The sequence below is a fragment of the Callospermophilus lateralis genome, chromosome 3 (assembly GCF_048772815.1).
Source record: "Callospermophilus lateralis isolate mCalLat2 chromosome 3, mCalLat2.hap1, whole genome shotgun sequence".
Lineage (NCBI taxonomy): Eukaryota > Metazoa > Chordata > Mammalia > Rodentia > Sciuridae > Callospermophilus > Callospermophilus lateralis.
Genome location: NC_135307.1, coordinates 157192826 through 157207659, shown reverse-complemented (window position 1 = coordinate 157207659; position 14834 = coordinate 157192826). Strand labels below are relative to the sequence as shown.

Genomic DNA, 14834 nt, shown 5'->3' with positions numbered 1-14834 from the left:
ATCATTTTTGTTTCTTGTCACAAAGTTAGAGGAGAGAAATGGTGAATTAAATGTGGATTGAAAACATACATTTTGATGTTTTATATTCTTGAATATACAAAAATAAACCATGGGATTAAAAAAATAAGCATAATAGTAGCCGGTGTGTGGTGGCACACACCTGTAATCCCAGTGGCTCTGGAAGCTGAGGCAGGAGGATCTTCAGTTCAAAGCCTGTCTCAGCAACTTAGTGAGCCCCTAAGCAACTTAGGGAGACTGTCTGAAAATTTAAAAAGGGCTGGGGATGTGGCTCAATGGTTAAGTTAAATCCCTGGTACCAAAAACAACAACAACAACAAAGGGCTGGGGAGTGGGATTAGATTTAGTTGATAAGAGTAAGGTAAATCAAATGCTGCCACAGGGGGCATGGAGGATAGAAAGGAAGGAAGCTGATTTTTGCAACAAAACACTGTAACAAAGTAAAGGTCAAGAGACTGCTGAAAACTAGGATATTTTAGACTGGGTAAAGTAGTGCATGCCTGTAATTCCAGTGACTTGAGAAGTTGAGGCAGGAGGATAACAAATTCAAAGCCAGCCTTAGCAATTTAGCAAGACCCTGTCTCAGAAAATTAAAAGAGCTGGGAATGTCACTTAGTGTTTCTGGGTTTAACCCCTGGTACCCCATCCCCGCCAAATAGACTAGGGTGTATTAGTTATCTATTACCGAGTAACAAATGAGTTTCCCCCAAAATATAGTGGTTATTCCATTTGAATTCAACACATGTTCATGTCTTGGCTATTACAAATAAAAATCCAAATTTAAAAAAATATTGTAGTTGTAACAAATACAATCATTTATTATTTGTCATGATTCCTGTGGGATAAGAATTCATATAGGGCACTGTGAAAATGGTTAATCTCTGCCTCACAGTGTCTGGAACTCAAGTTTGGGGCTGGAATCAAGTGAAGGTTCATCCACTCACATATCTGGTGGTTAATGCTGGCTGTTGGCTAGAACATTAGCTGGGGTGGTGACACACATGCATATGACCTCTCTATGTGCTCTGGGTTTCTTCATATTGAATTCTATGGTTCAACTAGGAAATCCAATTGTTTCGTCTCTGAATATACCTGCATTAACACAGGAGCATAGATGAAGCTGTGCTTCCTGAATTAATACACCAGGCATAGGTGAAACCTTACTGGAAGTGGGGAATTGAGCTAGTTAGTCTACTGCATGGGGATATTCCCAGTGTTTTTCCTGGTTCTAAGGATGTTGACTGCCAGATCTATGACCTTGCAGGCAGGAAATTAGAGAATTTCTTTCTGTAGAAACTATCCGCATAAGAAAAAAGACCTACAGATATAAACATTTGGGGTTTGATGTTTGGTCTTCTTTCTTATCTAGTATATGTATTTAATGCTACAAATTTCCCTCTAAGTACAGCTTTCACTGCATCCCTCAAAAATGTGTGTGTGTGTGTGTGTGTGTGTGTGTGTATAGTGCATGTGTGTATATCTGTGTATATATATATGTATATGTGAGAGTGTGTGTGTTTTATTAATATTACCGTGGATTGAACCCAGGAGTGCTTAACCACTGAGACAAGTGAACAACAAACAAGCTCTCTCTCTTTCCTTCTTTTCCAGCTCAAACACAGAGCCTTGTACACACTAAGCTATACCCCCAACTATGGATCTGTCAGTATCTGAAAGAGGAATGTTGAAGTGTAATAAAGGATTCATTTATTAGTTCTTGCCCCATGTAGTTTTACACTCTGTTGCTAGGCACATACATATTAAAGATTATTATGTCTTTTGAAAAATCTATTCCTTTTTTTTATTATGTAAACCCCCCCACACACCCCTGATAACTTCCTTTTCTTTGAAGACTGCTCAGTCTGAAGTTAATGTAGATACTCCTTTCTTTTGATTAGTTTTAGCATGGTGTGTCTTTCTCCATCCAGTTACTTCTAATTTATAAGCATCTTTATATTTGAAGTGGGTTTTCTTGTAGAGAATATATCATTGAGTTTTATTTTTTGATCCACTCTGATAAAATATCTTTTAATTGATACATTTAAACCATTGCTATGGTTTAGATATGAGGTGTCTCCCTAAAGCTTAGGTATAAAACAAGCAAGAATATTCAGAGGTGAAGTTATTAGATTATCAGAGGTGTGACCTAATCAGTTGATTAACCCACAGACATGGATTAACTGGGTGATAACTAGAAGCAGGTAGGGTGTGGCTGGAGGAGGTCCTTGGGGGAGTGCCTTTGGAATTCATATTTAGTTCCTGGTGAGCAAGCTCTGCTTCCTCCTGCCTTGTCCTGAGCTGCTTTCCTTCTCCACACTCTTCTGCCAAGATGTTCTGCCTCATGTAGGGTTCAGAGCAATGGAGTTAAGTGTCTATTGGACTGAAACCTCTGAAACTGTGAGCAACAAACTTTTCTTCCTCTTTAATTGTTCTTGTTGGTCTTTTGGTTACAGCAGAGAAAAAGGCTGACTGAAACAACTATTGATATTCAAACTAGTTACTTTGATACAGTTGGATTAATATTTACAGTATTTCTTATTCTTTTCTATAAGTTGCACTTGGTTTCTGTTGTGTCTTCTATTTTTCTTCAATTCATGATCTTAATTGAGCATTTTATATGATTCCACTTTCTTTACTTTCTTGTATATCATCTATACATTTGAAAACTTTTTAAAAAGTGGTTGCCCTGGAATTTTCAATATATAATTACAGATAATTGAAGTTTTAAATAACACCATACTACCTCCCCAGTAGTATATCTTATAATAACAAAATAGTTCTAATTCCTCCTATTAAGTATATATAATCTAACGCATTGTTGCTATTATGATTTTGAACAAACTGTTCAATTAAGAATAAGAAAAATAAGCTGGGTGCCTGCCGGCTCTGGAGGCTGAGGCAGGAGGATTGCAAGTTCAAAGCCAACCTCAGCAAAAGTGAGGCGCTAAGCAACTCAAAATACACAATAGGGCTGGAGATGTGGCTCAGTGGTTGAGTGCCCCTGAATTCAATTCCCGATATTCCCCCCCCCCAAAAAAAAGAAAAAAGGAAAAAGGTTTTTTTTTTTTTTTCTTATTCAATGCACTTTATTTTCTTCATGAAGATCTAGTACTAGTCACCCTTATCTATGGGGTATGTGTTTCAAGATCCCCAGTGGATAACTGAAATCATGGATAGTACCAAATACTATACATTTTATGTTTTTCCTATACATACATATACAACTTTAATACCTTTTCCATCATAACAAAGCATTTATCACAGACTGCGGCTGGAACTTTTACAGTTTGAGGTGCAATAACAAAATAGCATGAATTTCTTTTTCCTTCTTCACAATTTCACAGATAAATTTGTTCTTACTGTTGATCTTAGCAACATGGGCATACAATGTTTTTTCTTTCCTTAATTAATAAGGCAAGAACTTTTCACTTAAAGGAAGTACTTGTGGCTTCTCTTTGGCATATCTGAAGTGCCAGCATCACTACTCTTGTGTTTTGGGCACATCATAAAGTACCACAATGCTGTGACAGTTTCTGATAAGTAATCCATCTATTAAGTAACTTATGAGTAAGTAGCAGATACAAAGAGGTAAAGAAATGATCCCTAAGGATGGTACAAGATTATTTCATATGAGTCAGAGTGGCACATAATTTAAAACTTATGAATTGTTTATTTCTGGCAATTTCCATTTAATATTGTCAGACTGCTATAGACCATAAGTAAACCTTCAAAAAGTGAAAGTTGGATAAGGCATGATGAATGTATATTATTTTATTTCTGTCCATAGGACTTGTTTTATCATTTCTTTAAAAAAAAACATTTATTTTTTTAGTTGTAGTTGGACACAATACCTTTACTTTGTTTATTTATTTTTATGTGGTGCTGAGGATTGAACCCATGGCCTCACACATATTAGGCAAGTGCGTATCTACCGCTGAGCAACAACTCTAGCCCCTGTTTTATCATTTCTTGCAGGGCAGGTCTACTGACAAGAAATTACCTGAATTTTTCCTTGTCTAAGAAGTCTTTATTTCCATTTCACTTTTGAAGGATAATTTTGCAGAATTATCAATGGTGAGTTTCTTCTTTCTCTCACCACTTCTAAGTATTCACTTTCTTCTTACTTTAATGGTTTCTGTGGAGAAGCCAGATGAAATTCTTACCTGTGCTCTTCTATAGATAGGTGTTTTTTTTTTCTATTATTCTTTCAGGAAATTTTCTTTATCTCTAATTTTTGGCACTTTGAAAATGATATATGTAGGAGTCTGGGGTTTTTGTTATTGTTGTTGTTGTTTAGGCTACTGTCTCACTTGTTGTTCTTGGAGCTTTCTGGATCTGTGGTTTGGGTCAGACATTACTGAGGGGGGAAATCTCAGTTACATTATTGTTTCAAATATTTTCCTCAGCTACTTTCTGTTTTTCCTCCATCTAGTATTCCCATTATGTATGTTTGTCGTCGTTGTTTGTCTGTTTGTTTTAGTTGTTTTTCAGTTCTTGGATATTCTGTCACAGGTTCCTCCTTCTCCTCTACCCCATTCCTGTCTTTGTTCTCTTTGCTTTTTAGTTTTGGAGGTTTCTGTTGATATATCCTCACAGAGATTTCTTCTTCCACCACATGCTGTCTACTACTAAGCCTATCAATGGCATTCCTCATTTGTTACAGTATTTTTTGTTTGTTTTGATGTTGGGTATTGACTGTTACAGTGTTTTTTATATTTTATTTCCTTTTTTAAAGATGAGGTCTCTCTGTGTTGCCCAGGCTGGCCTTGAACTACTTCTCTCAAGCAATCTTCCTATCTCAGCCTCCTGAGTAGCTGGGACTACATGTGTGTGCCACCCCACCAGGATTTTTTTTTTAAGTGTTAAATATTCTTTATTTAATATCATACATAAACCACACTAAAAATGCCTTTCCATAAGGAAAGAACAGCATTTTAGATACAGGGAATTCTCATTAAATTGGCATGGTCAACAAAAATAGACACTGCTTCCTTATCTTCAACCTTTAATAGGCTAATGAACACAAATTGAAACAAATGTGAATCATGCTTGGTTCTGAGAGTGAAGGGATTTCCCCCATATTCTAAACATATTCACATAATCAGTTCTATAAAACTAAATATAAAACCAGTTTTCAGATGTCATTCACCATTTTTGTGAAATACTGAACATTACTAATTAAGTCCAACCACAACTTTAAAAAGGGGAAACAGTGATAGAATTTACTGAAGTGGGAATATAACCAAAATATTAATTTAACTACAAGTAAGTTTTACTTAAATCAGGATTGTCCAACAAAAATAATTTTGTCAGTCATTCATGATCTGATTTCTGGTGTATCACATCAATTAAATTATGGTGCACATAAAAAAGCCAAGAGACATTTCTGTTTGGTAATAAATAAGGCAGTAGCTATTACTCATTAGTGGCTTTTTTGAGGTAAGCTATTAGGTCTGCCCTTTCTCCCTTCTTAATGCCAGCGAAGATCATTTTTGTTCCAGCGATGTACTTTTTGGGATTCTCCAAATACTCCATCAGTGTATCCTCTCCCCAGGTGATGCCTTTGTTCTTGTTGGCATCTGTATAAGAGAATCCAGCAGCCTGACCTGTCTTCCGCCCAAACAGTCCATGGAGATTTGGCCCAGTCTTGTGCTTGCCTCCCTTTTCCACCGTGTGGCATTGGGCACACTTCTGAACAAAAATCTTCTTGCCTTTCTCAACATCACCCATTTTTAATTCGTTCTTTCGTGGCTAGAGCAAAGAAGCAAAGAAGGATCCCGATCAGAAGCCGGATGTCCCACTCTCTCCCCACCAGGATTTTAGCATTTTTTTTTTAGTGGTTATTTATTAGAATTTTCATTTCTCTGCTTACTTTATTCTAATATTTTTTGGTACCAGTGATTGATCCCAGGGGCACTTAACTATGGAGCCACATCTCCATCCCTTTTTATTTTTTTATCTTGAGACAGGGTCTGACTTAGTTGCTTAGGGACTTGCTAAACTGTGGCTGGTTTTGAACTTGGGATCCTCCTGCTTCAGCCTCCCAAGCCATTGGGATTACAGGAGTACACTGTGCCCAGCTGTCCTAATATTCTTGCATGCTGTCTATGTTATACATTGAGACCTTAGCATATTAATTAGAGTTCCTTTAAATTCCGTGTCTGATAATTCAAACATCATTTCCAAGATTAGTTCTGATGCTTGCTTTGTTTTGAAACTACCTTTTTTTTTTTTTTCAGTATGCCTTATAATTGTTTCTTAATAACAGGATACGATGCACTTGGGGAAAGCAACTGGTATAAATAGGCCTTAAGTAATATGGTGGTCTGATGTACAGGGAAAAGAAGCATTTTATAAGCTGGGCACAGTGGCACACACCTGCCACTGAGGCAGGAGAACTCCAAGTTTGAAGCCAGCCTCATCAATTTAGGCCCTAAATAACTTAGCAAGACCTTGTCTCAAACTAAAAAATTGAAGGACTGGGAATATAGTTCAGTGGTAAAGCATCCCTGAGTTAAATCCCCAGCACCCCTTCCCCAAACAAAGGAAACATTTCATACACCTATGATTAGGTCTCAGCCTTTTAGTGAGTCTATAGCTCTGTGAACTTCACATGTGCTTCTCAGTTTTTTTCTGCTCTGTAGGTAACAGGACATCTAGAGTAGGTTGGAACTAGGTATTTCCCTTTCTTCAGATAAGTTAGTCTATGATAATACCCTAGCAAAATCGACTCTACTTAACTAGTGTCTCCGTTTCCCTACTGTTCTGAGTTTGTGCCATGAAACTGAAAAAGCTAGAGAAAAATATTTTAAATGCATGTCAAGAACTTTGCTTGGGTATACTCATACACTGCTGGAGGGACTGCAAATTGGTGCAGCCAATATGGAAAGCAGTATGGAGATTTCTTGGAAATCTGGGAATGGAATCACCATTTGACCCAGCTATCCCTCTTCTGGGTCTATACCCAAAGGACTTAAAAATAACATACTACAGGGCCACAGCCACATCAATGTGTATAGCAGCACAATTGACAATAGCTAAACTGTGGAACTAACCTAGATGTCCTTCAATAGATGAGTGGATAAAAAAATGTGGCATATATGCACAATGGAATATTTCTCAGCAATAAAAGAGAATAAAATCATGGCATTTGCAGGTAAATGGATGGAGTTGGAGAACATAATGCTAAGTGAAGTTAGTCAATCCCAAAAAACCAAATGCTGAATGTTTTCTCTGATATAAGGAGGCTGATTCATAGCGGGGAAGGGAGGGAGAGCATGAACTCTAGATAGGGCAGAGGGGTGGGAAGGGAAGGGAGGAGGCATGGGATTTGAAATAATGGTGGAATGTGATGGACGTTATTTTCCAAAGTGCATGTATGAAAACACGAATTGGTGTGAATATACTGCGTATACAACCAAAGACATGAAAAATTGTGCTCTATATGTGTAATGAGAGTTGTAATGCATTCTGCTGTCATATATAAATTTAAAAAATAATTAAAAAAAAAAAAGAACTTCACTTGGATCCCTGTTGCTGCCCAGGATTCATAATTATTCTTCTCTCATCCATTCACTCCCCCATTTTCCTAATGACTATTTCACACCTTCTTTCTCATCAAACAGCCAATATCTCCTTCTCCATCTTCACTCAACAGATGACCTCACTTCCTACTCCAGGAATCTCTGAATCCTAGGGTGTAGCGTCTCCAGTCTGCTGCAGCCACATCTGCCCACCTTCACCATCTGCACTACATTCTGTTACACAGATGCTATAGGCACTATTTGTCCTCTTACCTAAAGACAATCCTCCTTCTTCCTTCTACATTAGATCCCATCCTTTTTTGTTCACTGAATGAAATCACTCCAGATATTCTACCCTTTCTTCCCATGCCATTAACATTTCCCTCTCTACTAGGTCATACTTAACTGGACATAAATATTCTGTTACTGCTCACAGCTTTAAAAAACAAATGAAAATTTCTCTTAATTTTACTTTCCCCATCATCTATTACCTTATCTTTATTTTTCAGCCAAACTCCTCTGAAAGGTTATCAATATTATTATCTTCAATATATTTCCCCATTCTTTCTGAAATCTGCTCTTCTATGGCTTTCACATCTATAAGAAAAACCCTTAAAACAGTTGTTTTCATGATTACCAATACCTGCATGTGGAGAAACCAGTTTTAGCCATCCTCTTTCTTGAAGTATTAACATTTGACCTAGTTGATTACTTTCCCTTCACTGGTTCTTGGGACACTGAGTCTGTTGGTTTCCTACTTCACTGGCTTTCACTGGCTGTTCTCTCTCAGTCTTCTTTAATAGTTTCTCCTCTTACCTTCAATAGTTTCATGCTGGAGTGTCCTGGGACCTGTCTTTGATCTCTCTCTCTCTCTCTCTTCTCTCTCGGCTCAAGATTTAAAAAAAAAAAAAATTAGTTGTAGATAGATACAATATTTTTGTTTTATTTATTTATTTTTATGTAATGCTAAGGATCAAACCCAGTGTTTCATATGTGCTAGGCAGGCGCTCCACCACTGAGCTACAACCCTGGCCCCTGATCTCTTTATTTGTATTCATTTCCTTGGTAATGCCATCTAATCATATGGCTTGAAATCCACATATCTAGCAACTCCCAGATTTATATATCTCCAATGAATTCAATCTTAAATTCCAGGGTTGTATATCTAAATGTGTAGTCAAAATCTTCACTTACCTATATTGTACATACGTCATGCCTAAAATATATAAAGGAACCATTGATCTTTGCCCCCAGGTCGTATATCCACAGTCTTTCTTATCTCAGTAGATAGTGACATCATCCTTTCAATTGCTCAAGCCAAAAGCCTTGGAGTTGTTCTTGGTGGCCTCCTTATCTCATCTCCCACATCCAAACTATCTTCAGAATGTATCTAGAAACTATTTGCTTACCATCATCTCCACTGCTGCAAAGCTGTGGCAATCTACTGGTATCTCTTCACTGTATTATTCAAACAGCATTCTAACTGGTCTCTTGCATTTACCCTTAACCCATACTGTCTGTGATCTAAACTGTTGCCAGAGTAATAATTTTAAATGGTAAGTCACACTATGTCAGCTGTCTTCTGAAACCCTGCAATAGCCCATATTCCACTTAGAGGAATAGTCAACATCTTTTCTATATTCTATAGGACATGAAATAATTTGATCTCACCATTACCCTTCTAATACTCTCTTCTACCATTCTCTTCCCTGCTTACTCCATTCTAGCCACACTGCCCGCCTTGTTATTTTTCAAACATATCAGGCAGTCCCTCTCCTGGGATCCTGTGCACCAGCTCCTCCTTCTTTTTGAAAGACTTTTCTTCCAGACATCTACATAGCTCCTCCCCCCACTCCTTTACATCTTTACTCCAAGACTGCTTTATCAATGAGGTCTACCTTGACCATCATATTCATAATTGAAGACTGATTACTTTTCCCCACTCCACTCTGGCACTCCCAATTCTTACACCATGTTCTAGTTTCTTCTACTTTCTTACAATATAATGTATCATATAATTATGATGTCTCTTGTATTCTCTGTTTTCTTCCACTAGAATTCCTGAAGGCTAGATCTTTGTGTGTCCCCCCCGCCCCAGTTGTACCCCAGTTATCAAAAGCATCACCTGGCATGTGATAGGAGTCAAATACTTTTTTGAATTGATGAATGTATGGAAGTGGGAGTGAGAATTCAGCAAAGAAGCCCCATTTGTGTACTAGCCTAGTAGTACTGAGGAGGATGAAGGGAGAAGGGGAGGCTAATCGTAAGCAGTTTCAATATTGTTTGGCGGAGGAGAAGTTAAAACTAAAATAATTCACTAGCTATGAACTTCAAATCATGAGCAGAATTACAGATGTCTTAGATTATGTCCTAATTTTTCTCCCATATAATCCTCTTCTACCAGAGAGAACTCACTTCATTCAAAGATGGGTAACAATATATTTTTTTAATAGCAAAGATCTGTAGAAATGCCTACAAGAAAAAAGGAGAAAAAGAATAGAAACAAACAAGCAAAAAACAGGCAAAGAGCATTCACCAGAAAAACTTGCCCAGAGTAGAATCCGAGACAGTGGAATAGAGGAGGTCTCTTCCTGGCTACTCCATGACGTGAAACCAAGAAAGCAGACAGGCAGCTTCTCCACAAGGTGGGTGAGCAAAAAAGCAGAGGGTACTTTACTGGAATCTAAACCTGGACATTCAAAGCAGATTGGGGATACAGGAGGTTGGATATGATAAAATAAGGAAAAAGTCCCCATTGGCATAACTGCTGCCACAGCCAGGCTGGAAACTCCAGCCAGAGAGGTCTGTCTGTGAGCAGATAGTGAGTAGAGGGATAAGGAAATTAAAGGAACCTGTATTTTTCGGAGGCCTGAGGCCTATCTGGGTATGGAGCTTTTAGAAACCAAAGACATTGGCCAACAGAACTGAAGGACACTCTTGCTTCACAACATCTGTGTGTGGGGAAAGATGCCACCATCTCTCCAGGCAGCACGTGGAGGACAAAGGAAGGAACCATTTTTCAACTGCACACAGGGGCCGGCAATGGATGAAGCCAATTCGGGAAAATACAGGCCCAGAAAAGACAAGCTGCATGATATAGAGTGTGCTTAAGTGACCAGAAGAAATTCAAATGTGGAGAGAGATTTATACTGGGAACAACTGGTTGCAGAAACTCTCCAGGCTCTACCCCTCAACCTCCAATCTGAGTGCTTGTAGGACCAGCTGGGAGAGAGGCATTTGGCTGAGAATTCAAAAGGGGTGAGGGACAGTCCAAAGAAATTGGAGACTGAACCCGAGACCAGGAAACATGGGGTCTTCAGGTGACGTAGGGGACTAAGAATTGGCTCCCCACCACAAGAGTAGAACCCAGGGAACCCTGGGGTAAAGTCCTCCAGTGTGGACCAGCAAGTACTGGGCACTGGAGGTGTGCTGATTTAAAATCTCCAGATCAATTAGCACCCAGTGAAGAGCCTAGAGCCCTCCTAAGCCTAAATGCTGCCTCCAGGAAGTCTACCTATGGGATTACCTCTCTTACTCCAGCAATCCAAAGGGTGGAGGAGCATCACATTCCAGAGCATCACATCCCACCTAAAACTGCTGAGAAGCTGAGAATAGTTTGAACTCTAATGGAAAATTTTTTTAAATTTTCATCAAGATTTTTTTTTATTATTCTTTTTCACAGTTTAATTGTGACCTTAATGGTACATGGACATTTATACAGTTTCCTTTTTTTTTTTTTTTTTTATTCTCATCTCTAGCATTTTTGAAGCCAGTTATTTTACATGGATTAGTTTTTTGTGAACTAGTATGTTTGATTAGTATATTTGAGTTTTGTTTTGTATTCTTTTATTTTTTTATTTAAATTTTTTGCTTTATATATTTTTTCTCCTACCTATTTCCTTTGATTCTCTTTTCTTCTGCTAACAGCCAATCTCTATTGTTCTCTTTCATGCTTCCTTTAATCTTTTACTTCTGTCTTCTCTCCTCCTCCCTCATGATCCTTACATCTTATGTCACTTCTGTTCTCTCCTTGTCTACCATTTGAAATGTAAACCCTTTTGCAAACTTGCTGTTTTTATCATAGGAATAACTGGTCATATGATTTCTGTTTATTGTGATAATTAACAGTATAGATATCATAGTAGGAACTGTTTGATTTAATGCTGTAAATTGTTTGCCTTGGTTGTTGTTATTTGTCTCTCTCTAAACAGTGAGGTACAGGAAACCTTCAGGGATACCCTAAGTCCACAGGGTAGAAACTTTACTGCCTCAGATCCATACTGTTAGAAGGGTAGACATACAAAAAAAAAAAAACAAAAAAAAAAAAAAACAAAAAAAAAAAAAACAAGGAAACAAATCACCCCAAGCAAACCAAGATACTCTAATAATATAGTACATATATGTCACAGTTGAATAAATGTCAGAGAAAGAGTTTAGAATACATAAGCTGATTTGCAAAGTAAAGGATGATGTAAGAAAGCAAACAGGTAGCAAAATATCACTTCAATAAAGAGATAGAGATTCTGGAAAAAAAAAAAAAACAGAAATCCTTGAAAGGAAGAAAACAATAAACCAAGTTAAAAATTCAATGGAAAGGCTGGGTGCAGTGGTGCAAACCTGTAATCCCAGCCACTGGGGAGGCTGAGGCAGGAAATTTGAGAGTTCAAAGCTAGCCTCAGCACTAAGGAACTCATTGAGACCCTGTCTCTAAATAAAATACAAAATAGAGCTGGGGATGTGGCTGCTCCTGAGTTCAATCCCTGGTACCAAAAAAAAAAAAAAAAAAATTCAATGAAAAGCATCACTAACAGACTAGACCACTTGGAAGACAGAACCTCAGACAATGAAGACAAAATATATAATCTTGAAAATAGTTGACCACAGAGAGAAGATATTAAGAAACCATATACAGAACTTCCAAGAATTATGGAATAATATGAAAAGACCAAATTTAAGATTTATTGGGGTAGATGAAGGCATGGAGATACAAACCAAGGGAATGCACAATCTTTTCCATGAAATAAATCCAAAATTTCCTAAATCTAAAGAATGAAATGGAAAATCAAATACAAGAAGCTTACAGTACCCCCAAAGTGCAAAATTATAACAGACCCACATCAAGGCACAATATAATAAAAAAGCCTAACATATAGAATAAGGATAAAATTTTAAAGGCTGTGAGAGAAAAATATCAGATTACATATAGGGGGAAACCAATTCAGACCTCAGCTAATTTCTCAACCCAGACCCTCAAAGCTAGGAGGTCTTAGAACAACATACCTAGCTCTGAAGGAAAATGGATGCCAGTCAAGAATCCTATAACCAGCAAGTTTAAGCTTCAGATTTGAAGATGAAATAAAAACCTTCCATGAAACAAAAATTAAAAGAATTCACAACTAGAAGCCCTGCACTTCAGAATATTCTCAACAAAATATCCCATGAAGATGAAATTTTTTTAAAAAAAGAAAGAAAACCAGCAAATAGAGGACCTACCTAAGGGAATAGTCAAACAAAGGAGAAACTATTCAAATTAAAAACTAGAAATAAACCAAAATGACCAGGAACACAAACATATCTCCATAATAACCTTGAACATTAACGGCCTAAACTTATCAATCAAAAGACATAGACAGGTGGATTGGATTAAAAAACAAGACCCCAAAATACGCAGTCTCCAAGAGACTCACCTCATAGGCAGAGACATCTACAGTCTGAAGGTGAAAGGATGGGAGAAAACATATTACTCACATGGATTGTGTAAACATACAGGGGTTTCTGTTCTCTAAAATAGACCAAATGATGAAGCTATACAATTGTAATTATACAATTGTACTATTACCTCAATACATGTGTAGCGTCTGTAGGATTGTTTTGATATCTCTCTTTCCATTGATATTAATTTTTTCTTGCTTTTTGCTTGATTAGACTTGTTAGATTTTTTGTCAACTTCTGGCTGTATTGTTTCTTTTCTATTTCACACATTTCTGCTTACTTTTATTTGTTCTTCCTACTACCTAATTTGAAAATAATTTGATTGTTAATCTAGCTACTTTCTGAGATAAATACATTGTTATAAGTGTTCATCTCAGAACTATTTTGTCCCAGAGATGCTGATATTTTAAGCTTTTATTATCACTTAGTTCAAATCACTTTTTATTTACTTTTTTGTGCTTTCTTTTTTGATCTGTGAGATAGTTATCAATGTGTCATTTAATTTTGAAGTAGTAGAGACATGGGGGTGGGGTTTTATATATCTTAAGGTGATTGATTTCTAATGTAATAAATCATGCAATAAACATAGTCTGTATGATTTCACATCTTTAAAATTTCTCAAAGCTTATTTTATGACAGAATGTAGTCTATCCTTATTAATTTTCTACTTGTTATTTTTGTATATAGTTCTCTATAAATAACAAATAGATAAAGGTGGCTGATAATCTTGTTAAGCCCTCTAAATTATTACTCCTTCCAGCAATGTGAGGAGCTTAAAATTGTCATGTATAATTATGGATTTGTCTTTTTAGTTTTATTAATTATTACTTCATGTATTTTGAAAGTACATATACATTTAGAATTATTATACTTTATTGAAGAAGTTAACCTATTATGGTTATGAAATGTTCCTCTATATCTCTGAAAATACTTTTTTCTTGAAATTTATTATATATTAATAATGTTACTTCAGATTTCTCATGCTTATTTACCTCTTATTTTGCTTTTAATCTATTCATGTATTGATATTTAGTGTGACATAAACTAAAACTAGTTTATTTATATCTAAATTAATCATCAATATTGTTGAAAAAAAAAGAACACCTGACATGTCAGTGGAAAATTGGGTAGATAATAAGTTTGATGATGCAATATTTTGGAAAGTGGGTTGAAATAGTCCTGCTGTCAGGCTCAGAGAAAAGTTTGTTGGCATACTTTTGTTGCAATTGTTCATTCTCTCATTTATCATATGGTACACAGCAACAGATTTATTTTATTGTTTGTTAACACTTTTTATTTTGTAAATTTAAAAATAATATATGCATATATGCATATGTGTGTATATACATATAGATAAATATATGTATATATGTGCATATATGTGTGAAAAAAACACAAAGAAACAGGGAACACATATATGCATGTATATGCACATATATACATATATATACACACACACACACACACACACACAAACACACACACACATATGTATAACCTTAGGCAGTCTTTTAGGTATCCCATTATGGGTTTTTTTTTTTTTTTTAATTTTTTTGTTGTTGTTGTTGTTAATTTTTTTTT

General features: G+C 36.5%; 1 pseudogene; it reads right to left on the bottom strand.

Annotated features, from left to right (window-relative positions):
* Positions 1-5213: 5213 nt before the first annotated feature.
* Positions 5214-5792, bottom strand: LOC143394316 (cytochrome c, somatic pseudogene; annotated as a pseudogene).
* Positions 5793-14834: the final 9042 nt, after the last annotated feature.